This window comes from Petaurus breviceps, unplaced genomic scaffold (assembly GCF_028583685.1).
Source record: "Petaurus breviceps papuanus isolate PSGF00001 unplaced genomic scaffold, PetGlider_PUasm1.0 174, whole genome shotgun sequence".
NCBI lineage: Eukaryota > Metazoa > Chordata > Mammalia > Diprotodontia > Petauridae > Petaurus > Petaurus breviceps.
In genome coordinates, this window is record NW_027185761.1 from 52485441 (window position 1) to 52509378 (window position 23938).

Here is a 23938-nt window from a genome sequence, read left to right on the forward strand (position 1 = left end):
AGGAAGGAAGGAAGGAAGGAAGGAAGGAAGGAAGGAAGGAAGGAAGGGAGGGAGGGAGGGAGAAAGGGAAGGAGGAAGGGAGGGAGGAAGGAAGGGAGGGAGGGAAAGAGGAAGGGAAGGAGGAAGGGAGAAAGGAAGGAAAGCATGAAGGAAGGAAGGAAAGAAGGAAGGGAGGGAGGGAGGGAAGGAGGAAGGGAGGGAGGAAGGAAAGGAAGGAAGGAAGGAAGGGAGGGAGGGAGGGAGGGAAGGAAGGAAAGCATGAAGGAAGGAAGGAAGGAAGGAAGGAAGGGAGGGAGGAAGGAAGGAAGGGAGAGAAGGAGGAAGGGAGGGAGGAAGGGAAGAAGGAAGGGAGGGAGGGAAGGAAGGAGGAAGGGAAAGAGGAAAGGAGGGAAGAAGGGAAGGAGGAAGGGAGGGAGGAAGGAAGGAAAGCATGAAGGAAGGAAGGAAGGAAAGAAGGAAGGGAGGGAGGGAGGAAGGGAGGAAGGAAGGAAGGAAGGAAGGAAGGAAGGAAGGAAGGAAGGAAGGAAGGAAGGAAGGAAGGAAGGAAGGGAGGGAGGAAAGAAGGAAGGAAGGGAGGGAGGAAGAAAATGCCTTTTACCTACCAGGAGTCTTAATATATTACTCCTTAAATGTGTTAGTCAAGTTTACATCAAAAACAAATTCTCATTTCTCAAAAGCAAATACCAGCCTAGTTATGGTTCTACAAAAACATACCCAGGGTAATAATAATGCCTTGCCAGGTCACATTGTGCAGATCATATATTGTTTACCCATTGGTAGCTCAAATTAAGTAACTTTCATTCTGTAAATATCATTAATTTATTAGGAAACCATTCCATAAATGGCTTTTCCCTCCCAACATATTTGGGGCATTCTTCCTTTCTAATCATTCAACAAGTGTTCATTGTGTGTTAAGTTCAATGTGAGTCGGCATTGTGATGGTAGTCAGACAAAGAGCTAACCCAAACCTTTGGCTGATAGCAGAGAAGTACAGTACCCAGAATGAAGGCAGTGATGAACCTGCTAAACTTGGCCTTGATCAGGAGCCATAGGGAGGAGCAGGAAATGGCTTAGCCAAGAGAAGCCTTGAAGGAGATAGGGTCATTAAGTTCAGGAATGTGATGAGGAAACCACTTAGGCTGTATCAAGGGAGACATGAGGCTGAGACGATGATAACACTGCTCTACTGTCCTGGTCAGCCCATGACTCAGGCACCTCAGCTAAATGGTGAGATGGACAGAGTATAAGAATTGGAGATTAGGAAGACCTGAGTTCCAATCTATCCTCAGATCCTCATTGACCGTGTGATCCTGGGAAAAATCACTTAACCTCTCTCAAGCCTCAGTTTCCTCATCTGTAAATTGGGGAAAATAAGAGCACCTACTTCACTTAGTTGTTGTGAGGACCTCAAGAGTTAGCATTCTGCAAATGTTAAAGCATTATATAAATACTAACTAGAGTGGCTGTTGCTGTTAGAAATTGATAAACTGGAGAAAATCTAGAGGATGGTGAAAAAGATGGTGAAGGACCTTGAGATAATATCATAAGATAAAGTCCATAGAACTGGCAGAGCTTAGCTTGGAGGAGAGAAAACAGGCAGAGCATGAGAACAGTTTTCAAATGTTGAAAGGACATTCTGAGGAAAAGGGATCAGTGTTGTCCTGGGTGGGCCCAGAGGGAAGAATTAGGAGCAGTGAGTAGACACTGCAAAGAGAGAAATTTCAACTCGACGTCAGGAAAAATTGTCGATAACTAGGGTCATTCCAAAAAGCACTTGGGCTGCCTCCGGAAGAAATGAATGCCCCTCACTGAATGGCTTCAAGTCAAGGCTGGACAACCTCTTAGTGGTCATGTGTCACAGAGGGAATTGTTTTGAGATCTCTGGGTTAGGTGGTACAGCTGCCAAGGTTCCTTAAGATGTGGATTGAAGTATTTGATTTAAGTATTTGAAAGGCCTTCATGTGGAAGAGGAATTTACCTTGGACTGGTTGACCCCAGAAGGCAGAATTCACAACAGTGGGAAGAAATAACAGAAAGGAATATATAGGACACTCTCTGAGGCTTTGTGCTGCTTTGGGAGATAGCAGGTTCTATTAAGTGGAGGATTTCAGACTAAAGGCTTATTTCTGCTTGGGTTCCAGTTGAACTGTATACTCTCTGAGATTCTGATTCTAACTGCACACCTTCCCTTCTGTGCTTACTGCCATGCTCAGAGCTGCAGAAGACTCACGAATGAGCGTATGTGAATGAAAAGGGATTTATTAAGCATTTACCATGTGGCAGGAACCGTGCCAAGCTCTGGAGATACAAATACCTGCATGTAAGCCAGTCTCTCCCCTATAGGAGCTTACATTCTAATAGGGGAAGGCAACATTTATAGGGAACAATAGTTGGGTAGGGATGATTTGGACAGGGAAGTTACAGAGTCATAGGTCGAGATATGATGCCTGCCACAAGGGGCTTACATGCCTACGGATCTCTGCAGGCCACATATTGACTTAGAAAAGCACATATTATCATGAACTATGTTCTATTATATTTTAATTTATTTTACTAAATATTTCCTAATTGCATATTAATCTGGTTTGGGTCACATTTGGGAAGCCACGGGCAACCCTAGAGTGTCTGACATCTGTGTATGACACATACTGCCACATACAAGTCAAGACATCACCCCCTCATGTCACTGATTCTCTTCAAAAACAAAGGACCTACAACAGCCACAAAATACTTCCTCTAAACACAAAATAATTCTGGTAGGCATGGAAGGGGAGCTTACTAACCATTGGGAAAATCAGGCAAGATTTCCAGTAGCGCCATTTGAGACTAGCCTTGAAAGGAGCGAAGCATGCCAAGAGGGGGAGGTGAAGGAGAGAAAGACCATTGTGGGCTGGATCCCATCAACAGACATTTTCTCTTACAGATGCTCTATCAGAAAAATCACAGACTCATGACCTCACTTAATTCATGATCAGTACCCTACTGACTGCTTCTTGAAATCTAAGTATCTTATTTTAAGAAACCTGGTTCTCCGTTCTATCTAGATCTGAATTCTGGAATCCACAGTACTAACCACCATATTGCAAACCCTTTTATATTCATAAAGCACTTATATTTTTCAAAGTCCTTTGAAATGCATTGTCTCATCTAGGTCTTGAAGAGCCCAGGGAGATAAGTGCAGTGGTTTTGTTCCCATTTTATGGATGGAGAAATGAAGGCCCAAGAAAGCTAAATGATCTCCCTAGACAGCAAGGACACAGATTAGTGACTTATATCCAGTACCAGAAACCAAACTTAACTCCTAATTAGGGGATGAGAAATAGGAGAGAGGAGGGTGCCCAGAAATCAGGTTAATTAATATTATTCCATATTTAACAGGGGGAAAAAAACAGCCATGCTATGTTAATATGTGCCTGCTAAAAATGGACAAAGCAAAAATAGGAATGGGGGTGCTGAGAAAGAGGATTCAGGCTCATGAAGGTATCCCACAGGAGGTGACAATGATAGCAAGCTCACCACAAATCTGGGGTGCTTCACAAGGGGCAGTGTGGTATAATGGGTGGAAGACTGGACTTGCCCTCAGAATTAGGCTGCCAATCTCCCCCCTCCATTTCCTCATGAGGGAGTTAAATGATGAATTGGTTAGAGCTCTGGGCTTGTACTGAAGAAGATCTGAGTTCGGATCTGGTCTCAGATGTTAGCTAGCCATGTGACCTTGGGCAAGTCATTTAAAAAAAAAAAAACCTCCATCTGCCTCATTTTCATAATAGCATCTACTTCCCAGGTTGTTATGAGGATCAGATGAGTTAATATTTGTAAAGGACTGAGCATGGTGTCTGTTATTTAACATCTGCTGTATAAATGCTAGTATTATTATTTCAAATGGAAATAGCGATACTTGAATCACCTACCTCACAAGGCTGTTGTAAGGAAAGTGCTTTGTAATCTTCAAAGGGCTATAGAAATGTGGTCTATTATTATAAGTGTGTGATGTGCCAAAGAAAAAAAATCCCTGATAAACTAACCTTTGGGGGCATATTCTATAGTGCAGAACATGTTCAATTAGTCATGCCTTTCCTGCTAACAATGATGCAGGCTGCATGTCTAATCCCAGAGACGTGGCACCGACAATTTATACCCACAAGGTTCATTCTCTTGTGGAACAGTAAGGGAGTTGGTTGCCTTGAAGCCAGACTTCTGTGCTGGAGGCCCCAAGCCAGTCTCCAGCACAGGGACAGAAGATCCCACCTTAAATCCAACTTCCACCCAATTATGGGTGGGACTCCATCGTCGCCCCAGCTAAACACCACAAAACAGTGGGTGATCTTGAATGCCATATGGGCCACAGAAGGCTGCTATACCTAGGCACAACTGAGGGAGGGCTGGGTTTTGGCTTTCCGTCTGCATCTCCCTCTGCGTTTTGTCTGGGAGCTTTTATCCCCCTGGAACAAAGTTTGCAGGGTTTATTTTGAAAAGGGGAAGGTAATCCAATAGCACTTACATCCTAGACAGTTGATAAATAGTTTAGGGTCTCGGCTTAAGTCCTTTCTATAAGACTCAGCCCTGCATTCTTACTCAGCAACAATGTGGTTGATTGGCATATCGGGCCCTATTGACTTTATAACCTACCAGCATAGCTAAGTCTTCTGTGCTGTTCTGAGGTTTCATCATCCAGGAACATTATACAGGAAAAGGGAATTTGAGATTACAGAAGGACATGGTTACACAATCTGCAAGTAATACAGATGGATTTGCAACTACAGGAATGCCTTAGCCAATTGTGCCTAGAGGAGCCGTACAACTTTGGTGACTGGAGACCTGGTCATCCTTCTGGGGATATAGTAAGCAACCTAGCAAGAGGGGAAATGAAGAAAGGGGCTGGGAAGAATGAGGCAGGGAAAACAGACTTCAGCATTAGTGCCTTCAAAGAGTTTAAGGGATCTTTAAACTGGCTGTCAGTCCTTGAAAATGACAAATCCCTTGTCCGGTGGCAAGTTCTCCATAGACATTGTTTCTAAAGAGTTTGTTTAATGAAAATATGTCTGGTTTTGGCATTGAGTTCTCAGAGTGAGTGGGGACTCTCAGAGAGGATCTGAGCCAGCATGGGGCACCCTTTCATGATGTCTCACGTCCTCATGAGTCCTCCTTACAGAGAAGTGAGGGAAGGGGAGGTAGATGAGTTACCAGAAAAGACCCTTATCAGTTGGCCTAGGGTTCCAGGGAGCCAGAGGCTAAGAAGTCCCTTAATTTTGCCTCAAGATCCCTGGTGTTAGTGGGGGCTTGGGAAGGAAATTTAGGTACATGGGTAAAAGGGTACCAACCTACAAGGTGCACTAAGGAATGCTATTCTGAATCACAGGAAGCCTTTCTCGATGCAGTCAGGTTTCACAAAGGAGACAAGTAAATAACCAGTGAGGGATACAAAATGTTTTTAAAAGAGAAAGGGTAGAAGCAAATGGATCTAAGACATCCATGGAGTAATAATGTTTTCTGCCCGCAGGATTGGGGTTTTTTTTTCTATCCTAGCCTGTGGCATTCAGCCTAATAGCATAAACCCCATGTGGGTCTAATGTGGCCCCAAGTCCTTTAAATCACTAAATAGCTTCAAACCTGACTGTGTGATGTATTATTGTTCATTTTTAATGCCATCGTGGCTGGCCAAATTGTAAGCTTAGGCAAAGTTTTCTTTTTCTCCCCCCCCTTTTGGGGAGAAGGGGGAAAGCTGAGTGGGGGTGGGGGCCTGGAGGGGTGGGAAAGCAAGCCAGTCAAAGTTAAAATAAAGTCTCTTTCTAGCAAGAGTACTGTCTATAACATGTTGTTCCTTATAGAAAGTGGGATATGGTGGCATTTGCCTGATTAACTTGCTCGACAAAAGTGACAGCTGCTGGGGGTGCATGAAGAGAAGCTTCATGGAGTAGTTCCGCCTTTGTACATCTGTCAGCAAAAAAGGAAGAATAGAGAGTGAAAAGAGACAAATTGGTCCCCAAAGGCACTCCATTCAACTTGGAGGTTTGCTCTATTCAAGTACTCCCCGCACATCTCAAGTACTAGGTAGCTTATTCAATTTCACTCACTCTTTAGAATGAACCCACAAGTGTTTAATTTCGTATTCTGTAGACTAAAAAGGGTAAAAAAAAAAGTGGGGTGGGGAAAGGGTTTTTTGTTTTGTTTTGTCTTTTTTTTTTTATGGGGAGGCCTTAATCGGCACTCAGGGTGATCAATTCTGGACATATTAACTCATCGCTAATTTACTATTTAACTCTCTGCTCGTGGGCCTAGTACCAATCATTCCCAATACCTCCGAAATAGCAACTTTTTTTACCAGTGGACTCTTTCATGGTGCCCCTGACTCCCCCAAACTGTTTGCAGACAATGAAAGAGACTCATACTTCTGGACTGAGTACAATGAGCTTCAAGACTTTAACTGATCAGGTGGGCTCTTTCCCCAAGTATGTGGTTTGGGGACATGATCTGACAAATGGCTTTTTAGACATCTCTGAGGGAAGAGGAGAAAAATTAGAATAACACAGTAAAAAATAATAAAAAGCAGAGAATGGTTCACAGAGATTAAATTAAAGCAAAGAGAGGGAAAGGGCATTAATCAGACAGCAGAACCCAGCTGTAGACAGAGAATGACTTTCATTTTGACAAACATTTCATAGTTTGAACTATTTTGGAGTGAAGAGGGAAAGGGTGGGAAGCATTTACATAGCACTACTATGTGCCAAGCAATATACTAAGGGCTTTTAAAAAATATTATCTCATTTGATCTTCACAACAACCCTAGGTGCTATTATTATCCCCATTTTACGGTTGAGGAAACTGAGGAAAACAAACTAAGTAACTTGCCCAGGGTCACCCAGTGTCTGAGGCCGATTTAAACTCAGGTCTTCCTGACTCTAGGCCCATCACTCTATCCACTTTACCATCAGCTATATCAACAGATACTAGGCACCAAAATCTAGTCTCTGTCCCCCACTAAGCAAATGCATGTTGTGTCCATCAAAATGTCTCCTCCTAGGACAAGTGGCACTGTATTATTGTAAATAGTTGTCCGAAGGTTTCCATTCCCCATTCTGATTGTCTTCAGCCTTTTCTTTCTGCTATTAGCTGTCCAGAATTCCTTTTGTCAATAGTTCCCCAAAACTGGACCCCTTTATCCTTCTCTTAAAGACCTAACCAACACATTCCCAGTTCACTTAATCCAACTTCTTGACCAGGTTCTGAGCAATACCCAGTTTCCATATTGACTGGTATTTGGAAATTTCCCAGCTATAGCCCTGGCTTTTCTGTTCCCACAGACAGTATCCAAAAAGCACCCCAAAAGGAATCCAACTTTCTCATTTGGTTGACATATAGCATAAAAGCTGTTCATAAGGAGAAAAGAGAGGGGGGAGGACCTTGAGAACATATCTGAAATCTGATCACAGTTGTTAGGTTTTGTTTTCTTTCAATTTTAGGGTTTTGGACAATACTTCCCAGTAGAGTTCTTTGTGTTAATGCCACCACTTGCTTGGCCAATAGCTGGCTAGTTTTACCAGGGAAAGAATTCCCTTGAGCTCTTGGCCTCTGTGTATTTTTTATCGGGGGTGTGTGGAAATTTTTAGAGTATGCTGTATTCACATTTGAAAGTACAGATCATGATAATCTTAGCCTAGCCAAAAGCTCACTGATTTAGGGGAAATTTGTTAGTTTTAATTTTAACTCTTTGGGCTATAATTATTATACGTATTATATATAGCATGTGTTATATATACACAATTATATAATCTAGTTCTATAAAAAGTTTACAACTATGGAATTCATCTGAACATAAGATCGTCTGAGAGGAAGAACTTCAATCACTCAATTCAAGCATTTATTAAGTGCTAGTGCTGACAATGTGCTACACATTGTATGGGGGCTCTGAGGATACAAAAAAACAAGTTGAAATAGCCCCTATCCTACTACCAGGGGGAGATGATGTGGATACCAATCAGTCTTGAGGATGCATTCTTCCCCATCTGTCTTGATCTCAGTGCCATACCATAAGTTGTGATCATTGCCACACTTTCTGCAATTACATCTGTACGGTACACAACTTGCCCAATTATTCATCATTCATTAAAATCTGGTTGCAGTCTAATAGGTTTAGCTTCAAATCCACTTCTGGTGCCCAAGGAAGTATTTAGGAGTTGGGTACATTTTTCTGATAGGAGAATAAGCTCCTTTTAAATGGTGGCTCTTGTTATTACATCTTACGGGTGCTGTCCATGCAATGCATTTAGAGGTCTAAACGCACCATTTTCTCATCTAAATGAATGAACAATTAAGCATTTGGTAAACACTGTACTAAGTGCTGGGAAAGCAGATGCAAGCTAGCAAGATGAGACAGTTCCTCTTCTTAAGGAGGTTACATTTTGATGAGGGAAGAAAACACATAAAGCAGAAGGGGTCTGTAGATCCAGCTCTGGATCTATGGTCCCTTGATGTGCCAAAATGGAATCTAGTACTAAATATAATTGAATTGCTAAGAATTATGGTAACTCATATCTTGGGACTAATACCATAGCCATGCTTTGCCATCAAATAATCAGTTGTCTAGAGGGCAAAGGGGTCTTTTTCTCTCTTAGGTGGGATAGTGGATTGTAGCAGAGTTTCAATCAGTAAGAATAGAGGTTAAATCGTCTAAACCATTACTAACTGTGTGATCCTGGGGAAATCATTTCATGACTCTCAGACTCAGTTTCCTCATCTGAATACAGGAATAACAATAGCACCAACCTCACAGACTTGTAGCAAAGATCAAAAGAGATAATGTACATAAAGCAAGCTTAAAGCTCATTATGTAAACAGTTGGCTATTATTATATTTTTTTATTCTCTCAGGGAATAAGGAAGCCTGTCTCCAAATCCCTAATACATCTAAAGGAAAATAGGCTTCAGAAATTATCCTTGTTCCTAATGGTCATCATGTTGGTACTAATGATGTAGCTGCCCAGGGAAGAACAAGGGCCAGCATGAGTTCTCTGGGGCTTGAGTCACATTTGATTCCTTACTGATGGCCTTTGAAAAAAGACATTCTCCCTAATGAGGGTCCAATTCTACAAGCATCAGAAACAGAACCATTCTCTTGATTCTTCATACCATAGTTAGTAAATCTGTAATGGGGAAAGATATCAATTAACATTTAGTCATTTAAGATATATATTTGTGTGTGTGTGTGTGTGTTGCTTTGATTTGTCTATAATGTGGCTATAATGAGTTTGGAGTATTGGCCATGTGTTATTATTACAGTGACCCCATTTTTCTATTGGCCATTAAGGCCTTGATCATTAATAGGTTTCTCATTTAAGTGTTTGGAATCCCAGCAGCCCGGTGGTCATGTTGTGTACAACAATCACAGATCCGGCCTGAATGCCTAAATTTGGTCTTGCTTTCAGCCAAAGAGGGCTTTGGGATAATAAGAAAGAATCCCTGCACCTAGATAAGGAAGGCAAATCTGCTTCACTAGACCCTGATGTTGATAAAAATGTTCAGGGATTCCTGAGTAAGCGGGACCCAATTGTTCTTATGGTGGGCACAATCAGGGAACTTACAGTGTTTGTTTTTGAGTGTGTTCCCTTTGATGTGACAGGATTCATGAAAGATCTAACAATGATGTACATTTTAGTCCCAACTGTACCACTAATTAGGGTGACTGGGCAATCACTTCACCTTTTCTGGGCCTGTTTCATCATCTGTAAAATGAGGATGTTGGGCTAGAGGTGGAGTCTACCTGAGCTCAGCAACCCCCATTTCTGAAGCCGTGAATCACTATGATTGAATAACCACTGAAATCAACCCAGCTCCAAATCTTAGGATTCCTATGGTTAGATCCCCACTAAGGTCCCTTCCATAGCTAAGCTTTGATTATTTTATGAACAACAGCACCAACAAAACCAAATTATGATATGTGGGCTCATATTTTTCTTCTATGTACATAAGGAACAGAGAACTAGATTTGGTACCAGAAGACCTAGGTTCACATCCCAGTAACTCTGTCACTTCCTCTCTGGGTGACCTTGGGTGAGTGCCCTCATCCCTCTGGGTCTCAGCTTGTAAAATCACTAGGTCCCTTCTAAAGTTATGAACCTACAAAAATGATAGATACTCTATGCATTGTCATAGGAATTGAGGACAAATAATTCTTTTTTTTTTTTAACTTCGTACCCTCAGTTCTTAGTCCAGTGTGCTGCCCTTGGTATGGGGTTTGATAGGTGCTTCCTAACCGGTTGATTTAGCATAGGCAATCAATCCATCAAAAAACAAGCCTTACCACATTTAGGCACCATGATAAAAAGAAAAAAGAAACAGCCCCTGCCTTTAAGGAGCTTACATTGTAAGGGGAGAGACATGTCATGCACATACACATACACGTTTGTTGTTGCATATTATAATTAGAGATGTTCATACTGCCACTAGTATCAAAGGACCACAACTCCGAAGCCTGGAGAGGTTACTTGTTCAAATAGTAAGTCTCCAGGGTGGGGTTTGAACTGACTTCAGAGCCAGCACTCCCTTAAGAAAATGTGAAAATGAGAAAGTTAGCATCTAGAGTCACCGCCATTTAGTTCTAATGAGTGCTTCTTCAATCCCTTTTTGAGGTTAGTGCCCCACCCCCGTTACATTATGTCTGTATTATGCAGAAAATAGTCCCTGGTTTTCTTCTTGCCTAACTTTGGAGGAGAAAGCCTGCGGACAAGTGAAAACAGTCATGGATCTTGGGGCAGCTGGAGGGCTCCTGGTCTCCTGTGAACCCAAGCTCATTCTTTTCTTCTCCCCGGGCATTGTCCTGGGTTTCCACAATGTCATGGGAGGGAGTCCTCCAATCAAGGAGCCTTGGAACACCTTTGATTGGAAAGGCTAACCTGAAGGCCTGAGCTCAACATTTCCAAATAAATTCAGGTCCCAAGACAACACCCCGCCCCCGCCCCCAAAATAAAGAGGAGCCCGCCTGCATTCGGGGCTCTCCTGAGCTCTCCGAGTCACCATTTTAAATAGATGCGAACAGCCCGGATTGGTCCAAGTAGGGAAGCAAACGCTGAAATAAGAGGTCACGGGTGTGAGTTACTATGGTAATTGAGCAGTATCACCAATAGTTCTGCTCTCATGAGCATTAAAGCATAACAATAGACAAACCACCGGGGCTGAAGGAAGCAGGTAGGATTGCTATGTTCTTTTGTCAGAAGTATATAATGTCTCGTAGTCAGTTTTAAAGACTTCTCAACCCCCAAATCTCCCCAGAAGTCGCCCGCTGAGTAATTTTGTATGCTTAATCTCTTGCCTCTAACTACAAGCTTTCTGCTAATTTGAGGCAAATGGGTATTTGGGGACCTTAAATAGGGAAGTAAGGAAGCTCTGACCTAGAAAACCCCATTCTGAAGAGCCGAGAGGAATGAAAAAAATATATTCTTTCAACGACTCTGTAAGGCTCTTTTGAGTGATAGAGGGAAAGGAGCTTTCACTAGACTAGGTTGCAACCTCCCAAAGACGGGTTTTTCAGGGGGGGGGGGGGGGATGGAAAGAGAGAAAGAAAGAAAGAAAAAGAGGGGGAAAAACTTGCCGCACACCCATCCCCACTGCTCCTAACTTCCCCCCATAAAACTTGTCACTTTGCATTGCCATCAGCTACCACAACAATGATCATCCCATGCCTATCGCTAATTGCGAGCACAGCTGAAGCTCAGTGGGGTTCCTTTGCACAGTCTCAGGCCTTTATACCAGGCTCAATCTGTTGGATGGTTCTTGTTCACACACAAAAAAAACTACCAGCAAAGGCAGAAAGAGGCAGAGTCACAGGTTCCTTGTAATCCCCCTGCTTCCCTGCTGACAGCCCAGCCCTAGAAGCATTCCTGGTTTTGTCCTCCTCTTCAGAGGAGCCCGAGTGACCTGTAGCGACTGGTCGGGGACCTGCTTTTGAATAGGGACCGAATACTCCTTCAGGTGCCTGGAGAGGCAGGGCTGCATCTGGCTTCTGAGATTCTGTGTGCAGCACCCCTGGGGCGAGCTGTAGCTTCCTGTAACATGCAAAATATGAGTGTGAACTCCAGGTTCATGGCAAGGAACAGGAGGTCAGGCCTCCATTCAGTTCTAACGAAAGGAGCCCGGAGTTTGCAGATGTTCTTGGGGATGTGTAATAACACCACCTCCCCGAAAGAGGAACCCAGAGCGGGTTTGGAAGGGGAAAAAAAAAGTGCCACAATCAGTGCGTTACTTGCAGATTTATTCATATCAATTTTTGCAATTTATATATTCAGAGACAAGATTGCTATTTCGGCGACTTTATGTTGGATGGCGTACGTTTTGCGTGTTTTCGGTGAAGGGTAGGAGAGAAAGAGAAGGAAAAGAAAGAAAATTAAGCTTGTTCCTTTGGCGGACTTGGATTGGGGGGGGGGGGTTGTCAAGGCAACAAAGCCATCAGGGTCAGAGATGGAGCTCCCCCCTCAAAGTATCCTCTTTCCCACCCCACCCCCAGGTGGTCACTTCCTGACAAGGCCTAGAGCTTCCTAGTCTGTCTACTGCCTTTGGTCCATTCCTGAACACTAAGAGCTTGGAGGATGAGGTTGGAGAATGAAAGATTAATAACAGTTACTAAGATCTCTATAGCACTTATATGTGCCAGGCACTGAAGAGAGAGTTAAGCAGGTGCCCTAGGAAAGGAAGGGGGGTGCCATCTGTAGGAACTCAGGCCTTCACGTCCTAAGTTTGAAGATCTGCCAGAAGGAAAGGGACCAAGACCTACCCTTGGCACCAGCTACTCTCCACACCCCATGAGGAGGCCAGGTATTCTCTTTCTACCTAACCACCCTGCAAGATGAGAGGGAAATTAAATCTCATGTGAAAGCTCTTACGTGCAGGGCATTTGCCTCCAAATCAAATTCCTTCTAATGTATTTTCATTGAAGGAAGACCTTGCTGGAGCTAATACGGAGATTAATCCCCCTTAGCCTGGGGAATAAGCACTCCTCAGTAGGCCTGTGTTAATTGCCAAGCCTTGGTGCTCAGATCATTTTAATGCATTTAAGAAATACATGATTTTTATGAGTATAACTGTTCCATGCAGGAGTCGTTACTCTGTGAAGGGCAAAAGCTGCCCTGCCTCGTATTATTAGACTAATTCCCTTTAATTGTTTCCTACAATAAGGACTGCCTGAGTGTACATTCCAAACCTTAATAAATCTGTGGTAGTGTGAGCAACATTGGAGAAAGAGAAACTGCTGTCTTTTTAGAAAAGCAGGCTTTCATGGAAAGAAAAGGGCTGAACAGGCAGAAGGGAAGGATTTCTGCAGTTTAGCGAGTATCACTTCATTACAATTGTGCTGGGAGAGGAAAGGGTCTCGTTAAAAATATTTTAGCTGCTGTGTCACGAAATACCAAAAACTCTCTCTCTCTCTCTCTCTCTCTCTCTCTCTCTCTCTCTCTGTCCCTCTCCCTCTCTCTCTGTTTCTGTGTGTGTGTCTCTCTCCTTCCTCTTTTTCTCTTCCCTCCTCTCTAGTTTTTTTTTTTTTGCTTGAATCTCTGCATTCTCTAGAATAATTACATTCTTAATGAAATGTTCCTATTCTTGGTCTCTGGATTTTATTGAATTCTGGTACAGAGATTTAGACACTTTTTTTCTGTGGGCAAGGAAGGAAGGAAGGAAGGAAGGAAGGAAGGAAGGAAAGGAGGGAGGGAGGGAGGGAGAAAGGAAAATATAGAAGGAAGGAAAATAGAATGGAAGGAAGGAGAAAGGGATGAAAGGGAAGAAAGGAAGAGAAAAAAGGAGAGAAGAGGGAAAGGAAAAGAAAGGAGAGAAGAGGGGAATGGAGAAGAGAGGAGAGGAGAAGAGAGGAAAGGAGAGGAGAGGAGAGGAGAAGAGAGGAGAAGAGAGAGAGGGGGGGGGGGGGGGGGGGGGAGAAGGGGGAGGGGGGGGGGGGGGGAGGGGAGGGGAGGAGGGGAGAGGAAAATTAATAGACAAGACAGAGAGAATGGATGTGTCAATATCCCAGTATCATCAAATCTATTCTTTGTTCTTTTCATAGCCAAAGCCCAGTCTGGAGATAGTGACATAATTCTTGATGTAAACTAACTCCCCCCAAATCTTATATTAAAAATGCTGAGATTTGCATTCTTTTCCATCTTCCCTTTAAGGGCTGATGGTTGGTTTTTCTCCTCCATGTGCCCCTTAAGTTGTTTCAGCACTGCCCCCTCAAAGATCATTTGTTGCTACTGTTCAGTCATGTCTGAATCTTCGTGATCCCATTTGGGATCTTCTTGGCAAAAGTACTGAGAGTGGTTTGCCATTTCCTTCTCCAGATCATTTTATAGATGAGGAAACTGAGGCAAACAGTTAAATGACTTGGCCAGGGTCACACAGCTAGGAAGCATGTGAGGCAGGATTTGAACTCTTTTCCTGACCCCAGGCCCAGTGCCTTTTCCACTGCCCCACACAGAGAGACATCATGACATTGTACCTAAAGGGACATCCTTGAAACTAGGAAGACCTGAGATCATGTCCTGCTGCATGACCATAGGCAATCAAACTATACCAGGATTGGGTCACCATGTCTATATTGTCCTTTCTGTCTGCAAAGGACCAAGAATGGACCTGATGACATCAACACATTCATTATTTGTTTCTCTTTCTCTCTTTTTCCTTGCCTCTCTTCTTCCTTCTCTCTCTTCTCTTCCCCCAGCCCCTCCCTCTTCCCCTCTCTCCCTGTTTCTCACCCATCACCTCTCACCTCACCCCCAAGTCCCATAGACAGGTCACTTAACCTTTCCCTGTCCCAAGTACTGAAAGGCTCCCTTCTCTGTGGCAACTCAGAAAGGACTTCTCCTTAGCCCAAGTTGTTGAACTGCCCTGGAGCCTTGACTAAGCTGATTAAATAAGACAGATGAAGGCTTTTGGTTATAGCATTGCACCACCTAGGAGAAGGGAAGTCTTATTCCAGACAGTGGGGCGGCATCATGCATTGAGTACTGGACCTGGGAATCAGGAAAACCTGAGTTCACATCCTGACAATTACTGGTTGTGTGTCCCTGAGTTAGTCACTTCAATCTCAGTTTCCCCATCTATAAAAATGGGGATAATAATAGCAGGGTTGTTGTGGGTATCAAATGAGATATTTGTAAAATGCTTTGCAAATGCTAAGGTGCTAGCTAGCTATTAAGTCTTAAAATAAATGTATTCTGCTAGATTTGCATTCAAAAGGGCTCCTGTAGGGACGCTTGTCAATAAGATAGGCCTGACTTCAGGTTAGGAAGTCATGTTATCTTTTGTTTCTTCTGCTAAGAGAATAGGTCCTATGATGGGTTTGCAATTCACATCATCAAAGTTTTCTGATTGTCAGACTCTTTTTCATATGTCAGGATTTGAGGCAATTGAGGGATGATCATAAATTTCCTTTGAGTAAATAGTTACTTTTTTGAATATGGGTACAGCCTTTGTACCTTTCCTAAGAGGTATAAATAATATCTTCTAGAAATGCTTTGACTTTCAGAGAGAGAGAGGAATCTGAGAATCCTTTTTAAAAAAAGTCAAAAATGTCAAGTAAGCAGCTGCTTGGAACACAATTCTTCCCTTCTTACTAATATACCTTCTCTATCTCCACAAGGTTCTTGCTTCTTTACAATAGGAACTGTTAGATGAGAGAGCTTCACAATTGAAACAGGCGTTTGAGAGGGTTACAGCTACTGTGGCCAGCTCCTCAGTCAGATAATGGGAGCAGGAGTTCTTCACCCGGAGGGTTCAATAGAGAAATTTCAGGGGGTCTGAGAACTTGTATGGGAAAAATTGTGTTTTTATTTTCATTAAGTTTTCATTGAAATTTGTCATTTCTTTTGATTATTTAAAAAACCTTCTTCTGAGAAGGGGTACCTCGTTGTCACCAGCAGGCCAGAGGGATCCATGACAAACAAAATGTTAAGAGACAACCCAAGGCCACACTTAATCCTTGGCACTCTTTTTGACCTAATGAAGATCCTTTTTGAGAGAGCTGGACCCAAGTTGTTGGGGTGTGCCTACCATAATTACAGAAGCCAAAAATGAAAAAAAAAAAATTCACCCTGACTAGAGACTTCAAAGCCTACTTCATTGGGCCCTCTGGCTGGGGTAGACAAGGGAGGTCCTAAACTTTGGAGTCTCAGGTGGAGTCCCTGCAGTCTCTCTGAAGAACTAGTGTTCTTTGCCTGTGCCTAGGAAATGATCATTCCTAGTAAACTCTAATAACGGATGAAATTCTAAAAGACTGGGGCCCTTGGCAAAGGGATGCACCCCTGCCACTGTCTCCATTTGTAAAAACAGAACAAAGACTAGTCCTCTTCAGGGGCTGGTTTTTGTTTCCTAGAGAATTCCACCCAAAAGCCAGAGGCCTGCTACAAGTTGACCCAATGGGTGAATCGGGGCCTTGGCCTTAGGCCTGGAGGGTTGCACTGAAGTTACATAGGAAATCATGTTTCCCCTCTGAAAGAGAGAACTGGACACAGGACTCATGTTCAGGAAAACTTGGGTTCAAATCCACTATACCCCCCCAGCTGCCTTCGATTATTGTCATTTGACCAGTTCCCTCATGGTTTCTATTCAAGAAGAACCCACATTCATGCTTAGATTTAACCAAGCTAAGGCTGCTTTGGAAAAGCTGCAAAGACAAGCCCCATGTCTTTTTTCTCTGGATGAGGTCTTTCACATGCTCTTAAGTTACCCAAGATATAAGAAAGAAATATATCTCTTGAAAGTCCAAAAAATAAAAGATTTCATGATAGTATTTCAGTTTAGTGATTCAAGCAGGCTTAGAAGGGCCAGGAGAGGAGGAGGAGTGGAATAAATAACCATCTTTAGTCATTGAAAAGTAAAACCAAGGGCCTGGTCAAGTGGCTGTAGTTACAGTATTATTATGATTGTTGTCCTTGCTATTCTGTCCATGCCAACAATGTTTCACAGCCCAGGCTCTGAAAGGGTTTTCTCCCTGGTTGGCCCTCTGAGCTTATCAAGGTAGTGAGCCAGAAACACTATTGTTGAGTTAGGTTCCAAAGAAAAACTCTCTCACACTTCTTCACCTACAGAGCTCCCTTTTGATGTCTTCCTCCAGCTCTTTGGCTAAATGACTCAACTTTGCAAAATTTACTAGGCTGCTATTTTTTAAAAATCACCCTTAAGATGGGTTGAATTCAATTAATAGCCCACATTGCCTCTTCTCATTTCTGATATTTATGCCATCTCCCCCTCTAAATAAATAAATTATAGAAAGATGGATAGATAGGTAGATGATAAATAGGATAGAGAGAGAGAGAGAGACAGAGACAGAGACAGAGAGACAGAGAGAGAGAGAGAGAGAAAACTTAACCGGATTTGGGATTTATTTTTTGTTTGATTTGAAGAGATGGGAAGGAGAAGTGTGTAAACACAATCTCATGTGTCCAATTGGGATACTAAATTAAATTTCAGTTATGTATATTGAAATATAAATTGAAATTTAAATGAATTTGGTTTTCTTGAAATAATAGGAATCATTCAATTTGATTATGTTTCTAACTTTTCAAAGCATTCCAAACTGGGAAGTATAGACCTGAAGTTGTTGAGAGAGAATTAAAACCCAAGGCAATAAGATTTTCCATTTTAAAATTCTGGAAGATTTTCTCTAGGTAGTTTAAATGAATAAATGAATGAAAAAACATAGTACTTACCAAGTGCCAAGCACTGTACTAAGCACTAGGAATAAAAATAGAAAAGGAAGACATTTTCTGCCCTCAAGGAGCTTACTTTAGAACTGGAGGAAACAATGCATATAAGGGAGTGATGGCTAACGAGGAGTATTTGCATCCAGAAGTCTCAAGGATGATGACCAGAGCGACAGGACATTGATTGACAAGCCCTTTGCTCTGGGACTCCAACATCATAATTTCTAGTTGCTAACTTGGAATCCTTTTAACACAAATGTGTCATGAACTAAGGTGAGGACTGTTCCACACAAAGTCAGAGGGAGAAGGAGGTAGTGGAAAGAATGCTAGATTTGGAATAAAAAGACTTGGGTTCAAATCCCAATTCTGCCATTTCTTTCTGATTTGACCTTGTTCAAATCACCGAATGTCTCTGGGCCTCACTTTTCCTCACCAGTAAAATGAGGAGATTGGGCTAAATAGTCCCTAAGGACCTATGCTCCTATGTACTCTGGGTTTTGGTTTCTCCATTTATTTGAGTTAAATGACCCCTAAGGTCCCTTCCAACTGTGTCTCTGGAAGGATGAGCTGGAGACATATTATGAATATCTTCTAGTGAGAAAGACTGGGAACGTCATGATCATCATGATCAAGACCTGGCTTTGAAGTCAGAGAGATCTGGGTTCAAGTCCTGGATCTTCTGCTTCCGACCTTAGATATGTGACGTCTATGATCCTATGTGATATCCCATGATGAAATTTTTACTTTCTGCCATTGTCATGTTTGGGGCCATGACCAGTGTTATAGCTAAATACATGTCACAATCATCTTTAAATCGTTATAATGGAATTCTCCAGAAGAATCAGCATCATCACTAATTTCCTTTGCATAACACTTGAAGTTTTGCAAAGCAGCTTACATATATTTTCTCACTGTAGCCTCAATAATATCCTTGTGGGGCAGAGGTTGAAATTAATGCTATCCCTGTTTACAGTTTAGGAGACTGAGGCCCAGAGAAGGAGAGGAGCTCTCCCACTGTGACACAGCTAGTGAGTGTCAGAGGCGGGACTGCCAATTCCAAATTTAGTGCTCCTGGTTTTAGAACCAGAAGGAACCTCAGAGGTCATCGAGCCTGATCCCCTTGTATAGCTTGGGAAACTGAGGCCCCCAACAGCTAACAGATCAGAGACCAGATTTTCCAAGTCACTCTTTCTGCTACATGTATAATAATGTCCTCTTCCTCTCTGGGCAGTCATGTCATTGCTAGTACAGTGAGCCTCATAGCATCTGGACGACAAATCACTCAATCATTCAATCACCATTTATTAAACACCTACTTTATACAGATCCCTAATATTCCAACATGAACTCAAGAGTAATTTTAAGATGGTTCGATAAAGGGCTCAAGAGAGTTTGCCCAGAAACTGTATTTTCTAAATTGAATGTGTGTATGATAACTAACCGGCAGCTGGCAACTTTGCAACTGAACTGATTAGGCCAAAGAAAAAGTGACGAGCCACTTCTTTGGATATGAAACTCAGTCTACTCCCAGAGAGAACAGTGTTGTTACCTTCTTTTCCTCGGGGAAATTGTATGCTTCCCACCTTGTCTTCAGTGGGTAATCTCCCCAGCAAGGAAGGAGAGAAGAAGAGGGGAGGAGACTGAACCACTCTAGGCTTGGGTCAAACTCCCCAGGCTTGAAGAAAAAATCATAGCTTGGATTGAATGGAGCAGAAGCACCATTTTTTGACTCTCTGTGGCCATTGAAAGATCCAAGTCAATAGTTGTGAAGGGATGCCTCAGAGAAGCCCAGCATTACACTGTCTTCCCTCATTTCTCCATGGCTCTTTGTACACAGAACCTAGGAGGCCAGAGGCTTGCTTTCTTAGGAGCTATTTTTATTTCTAAATTTAAAAGACAATGGAAGAGGTTGCTAGTTAATACTCCTGAGCTCCAATATGTTCCTGAGTAGCAAAGGATGCTAGCAGTGAGAATTGCTTCCAACAGAAAAGATTATTGATACGGAAACATGCAAAATTAGACTTTCTCTTCAAAACCAGTACATTGTTTTCCTTCCTATCCTGTTGAAGTTTGTCCTTTATACTTATCAAGGTTTTTAAGGTTTAATACTCACTTCTTTTCAGGGAACAGCTGTGAAGTAGCCTGACCTGGCATCAGGAAGACCTGGGTTCAAATCTGGCCTTAGACACATACTAGTCGTGTGACCCTGGACAAGTCACTTTGCCCTTGTTTGCCTCAGTCTCCTCATCTGTGAAATGAGGATTATAATAGTATCTACCTCCCAGGGTTGTTGCAAGGGTCAAATGAGATAATATTTGTAAAGAGCTTAGAATAATACCTGGCATGTAATAGATAGTAAATAAATGTTGGCTAGGTTCTTTTTTCTTCTTTTTTGGTCCATACTTTTGAAATTTCCAGAGCCTAACAAAACATTTAATAAATGCTTATTGATTAGTCCAGTGTTTCATCGGGGTAGGGAAACTCCTGGTATGTGAAAATCCCTCCACCAGAACAAATCAGTAACTCATCTATCATTTGTAGTCCTGGAGATTTTTCTGGAACATTAAGAGAGCAAGTGAAGGACATATCCAGTATGCATCAGAGAAAAGCTCAGAGGAGCCAAACTCTTCATCTCACAGTTGAGAAAACTGAGGCCCAGAGACCTCAGAGTGCATAAAGTCTCCCAGGTAGGAAACAGAAGAGCCAGGACTTGAACCCAGATCTCTCTGACTCCAAAGCCATGCCCCAATCATGATGCTTCCACTCTTTCTCACTAGAAGACACTTAAAAGATGTCTTCAGTTCATCCTTCTAAGGCCTGTGAATTTAGAGAAAGTTCTGTCTATGAAATGAAAGTATTTCAAGAGAGACCAATGTTTTGGTGCTTAAATGTGCTGTAGTGTAGTGAAAAGCCTCACCTGGCATCAGAAAACCTCAGCTCTACTGTGTGACTCCAGAAAAATCACATCACCTATGCAAACCTCAGTCTTCATCCATAAAATGGGGGAGGATCATGTCTGCATTCAAGCATCTTGCAAACTTTAAGGCATTGTTTAGGTATTCATATCATAATTATTGTTATTTTTCAAATTCTTCTCCTATGATTTTGATGATTACTATTATTATCTAGAGGGGGCAGCTAGATGGCTCAGTGTCTAGGGTATTGGGTCTGGAGTCAGGAAGACCTGAGTTCAAATCCACCCTCAGACACTTACAACTGTGTGGCCCTGGGCAAGTCACTTAACTCTATTTTCCTTAAACCACTAGAGAAGGAAATGGTGAACCACTCCAGTATCTTGGCCAAGAAAATCCCATGGACAGGACAGGATAGTCCATGGGGTCACAAAGAGTTAAATGCAGCTTAATGGTGGTTATTACCTGCATTATTGAGTTTGTTTTTATCTTGGACCATTGTGAGCATCAAATACAGAAATACAAATGAGAGTAACAGTAAAGAGTTATGTAAATAATAACAGTCAGCACTCACTTGGTGCATTAAAATTCGTGAAGCACTTTACCCTGTGAGGTAGGAGCTATGATTATCCCCATTTTACAGATAAGGAAACTGAGGCTGGGGAGGCTCAATGAGTGGACCAAAGTCACACATATGAGTAAGTACATGAGGCAGGATCTGAACTCAGGTCTTCCTGTCTAGGTTCAGCACTATCCACTTGGCCACTTCCATGTCCCAAGAACAATGAATATTATCTCATTGTTATTCTGGTATTCTAATCTAGCAGGCACTTATTAAGACGAGATGGACCATGTGCATCAAGTGACAAAATTGGGGTTGAGGTTAGGGTTAATATTTTCATTTTACTTTGAAATAAAAATGCTCATCCTACAATCTCTATCCTCACAACCCAATGAGGAAACTCCTGTGTATCCATTAGTTGTATCCCCAGCTCTAAGTACTATGTACTTAGCACTATATACTTGGCACATAGTAGGGACTACAAAATGCTTGCTTACTGACTGATGACTGGGTTTTAAAAAAAAATGCATTGAGCCAATTGACTCAGTTTGCCACTTTGAGATATTCTTCAATCCCGTTCTCTAAGCACTGACTATATACAAAGCCCTGGGGTAGGCAGGAGGGATGCAAAGAAAGGATGACAGTGGTAACAAAAGCAGCTCCTGCCTTCAAGAAGCTTACATTCTACTGTAAGCTCCCCAGAAAGGCAGAGCTGGAGAAATACAAAAACGAAAGGAGAAAGCCTCAAGTATTTTTATTAACTTCCCCTCAGGAGAAGTCATAATGCATCCTTTCTGTGAGGAGCTTTGAAATCAAACCCACCCCAGGGAGAGAAGGAGACGTCAGCCTAAACAGACAGGGTAGAATCAGACACCCCAAAATGGCGAGCAACTGTTAGATGAACAAAAGTTGCAACACACAGGCCAAGTTCACAATTAGAAGGCAATGTCTCGGGGGCAGCTAGGTAGCCCAGTGGATAGAGCACCAGGCCTGGAGTCAGGAGATCCTGAGTTCAAATTCCAAGTCTGACACTTGATCCTTAACTAGCTGTGTGACCCTTAGGAAGTCACTTGACCCCCATTATCTTCTCTTTCACCTTCTTCCAGCATCCCAAACTCCTGAGAGGCTAGCACCATATCCCATAAACCAAGGTCTGATTGCTTTGCATCCTCAGGGACGTCTAGATCTGGAAGGGACTCATTTTATCTCTTTCCCCTCTTTGGCACCTCCTACAATGAGCAGACAGGCCAGGTGCAAGGAGGCATGGGTGTCCTAGGAATGCTTGTGCTCATTGGCATCGCGAATAAGAAGTCTTTCTAGCTGAGCCCTGGGTGCACACGTGGCCCACCCCACTTGGGTGACAGATTACAATGTCGGTAGTAGGCTGCATTTTTTTTTTACTCTCCAAACTCCATGTGGAAGAGAAATGAAACAGAATGAGCACGGCTTACACAAAATGGGAGGGGGGCTTTGCAGCTTTTTTTTTTTTTGGTGGCATGTCTCTCAGTGAAGAGAAAAGACATGTCACACCAGGCTTCTTGGCTGAGGTGTGTGGCTTGTCTATCCTCACAGCCAAAGCAAAATGCCACTGTCTAGAAGCCAGCGAGCCACATGCCTCCTTCGCTTCCTTCTGAGACATTGCCACATGCCTCAGGATGCAACACCCCTGGGAAGGAGAAGGGGAGCCCACTGGGAAGGCATGGCCAACCATGCAGGGTCAGCCAGTGGGCTCTGGGTCTGGTGTGATGGTGTCAGATCTGGAGGCCCTCGGTCGGTGACACCATCCTCCACAGAACTCCCCTCTCCAGATTGGGGCATTTGGGCTTGCTTGGACTGCTGAACCACGTCTGTACACCCAGAATGCCATTCTTAGTCCCATCCTGAAAGGGTCTGAGGCTCACCAGACTTGACAGCTGAGGCCAGCGTGTGTGGAGTTTGAAGCCCATGTCTTGCTCAGAGCAGTTTCGGCCTCTGGGTCTCAAACAGCCCAGACACTGTGAGGAAAGATGTTGGTTAGCTCTAGACTTCCCAGCCATCTTTAATATCCAGAGTCCTAGAATCCAGTGTGACTAGACTCCAGGAAACTCCCCCTTCTGTCTTTAGAGAAGTCTTTACAAGTGGTAAGAAAACCCATCCATTTTAGAATCTGCTCTGTGTCCCATTCTCCTCGGTCAGGTCCAAAATAAGAGCAAAGACTCCAGTGATCCCCGCCTGCTGAAGGGCAAGGTGCCCCCAGGAATTTTGAATGTCAACTTCATAATCTTTAAAAGAGCAGGATTTGGCTGTCAGGACACATGGCTGCCTTGAGCACAGTAGTGTGAGCTCTTTTCTGTGCTGAATTCTGAGGGAACCAGCTATTGGCTGGGACAAGAAGAAGCCAGAAAAATGATGGATTTCAAATATGACTGGGGGGGGGGGGGGAAATGTTTAAAAAAAAACCCACGGTGACAGAGACAAGCCTCGCTTCTTGCAAGGTGAAACTGCCAAGTTTCACCTTGTAAGAAAAATTCAAGATTAATTTTTTTTTTAAATTAAGTCTGAAATAAGGATTGGGAAAACTGTGAGTGTTAGGCATAAACTGATTTTGGATGATCTTTAGGTGAGAAAGGGTGGAGTTATCATAAGAAACATGTTTTTATTTATGCTTTTTGAATCCCCACTGGTGTGTGATGTGTGTGTGTGCGTGAGAATGCATGGTACAAATTCCCTGCCCATTCTTTCTGCATCTCTTCCACTACCGCCACATAGATAGATGCACCCTAACATTCTTTGTCCGCGACGCCTTCC

General features: G+C 42.9%; 1 protein-coding gene across 4 annotated transcripts in view; it reads left to right on the top strand.

Annotated features, from left to right (window-relative positions):
- CADPS (calcium dependent secretion activator) overlaps positions 1-23938 on the top strand; it is a 567121-nt gene that overhangs the window by 537482 nt on the left and 5701 nt on the right. The window lies entirely within an intron of this gene.